Raw genomic sequence first — 857 nt, 5'->3', positions numbered from 1 at the left:
GCAGTAAAAGTGTGTTTTTCTATCAGAACAACCTACCCTGATCTTGAGACACAGCAAAGAGCCCTGAAAAAGAAGGGTTGAACCACTGCCACCATCCTTGTTCCTGTGGGGTTTGCAGGAAAAGTGCCAGAGGTGGATGGGCCCAGGCAAAGGGATAAGGAGCTCCCACATTTTCACCTTTCCTTCACCTTTCCTCCAAACAAACACTCCTTAAACCCTCCAGCTGGGAGAATTGCAGAGGAACAGGTTGGGATTTTCTTGAGGAAGCAGATTTGGTGCCTGTGCCCATCCACAGCCCTCCCAGGACGTCACTGGGAGCCCCTGAGCTCCTGCAGTGAGCCGGGACAGCCCCGCTGGACATGGATCCACACGGAAAATCAGCGGGGTCTGGAGCCCCACGGGCCCAGAGTGGGGCTGGGGGTTTGGTTTGGTTTGGGGGGAAGGAGGGAAGGCACTGGGGCACATCCAGAGGTTCAGAAAGCCACCCTGAGAATGGATGGAAGAGGTGAAGTTGTTCAGCCGGGGATCAAACCTGACCTGAGCGAGGTGGGAGAGCCCAGCCTGGGCGTGGTGGATCAGTTCCACCCTCCCAGCCCCGTAACCAACGCCAGCCCCGCTCGAGGCAGCCCTGCACAAGGGAGCCTTGTTGGGCTTTCTCCTGCTAAATAACCTTGTTTTTCCTTTGTAAAATAAAACCTTTCTGGGGCCTCTGGAGCTCCAGTTCCATCCCGAGCGTCCACCTGAATGGAGGCTTTGTCATCCCAGCGGGGCCGCAGCTCCTCAGAGAACCCAAACCCACGCTCCAGCCTGGGCTTGAAGACTTGGAGAACTTTAAGGAGAAAAAAAAAATATATAAA

The sequence above is a fragment of the Cyanistes caeruleus genome, chromosome 30 (assembly GCF_971803275.1).
Source record: "Cyanistes caeruleus chromosome 30, bCyaCae1.hap1.1, whole genome shotgun sequence".
Taxonomy (NCBI): domain Eukaryota; kingdom Metazoa; phylum Chordata; class Aves; order Passeriformes; family Paridae; genus Cyanistes; species Cyanistes caeruleus.
This window is presented reverse-complemented; position numbering follows the sequence as displayed.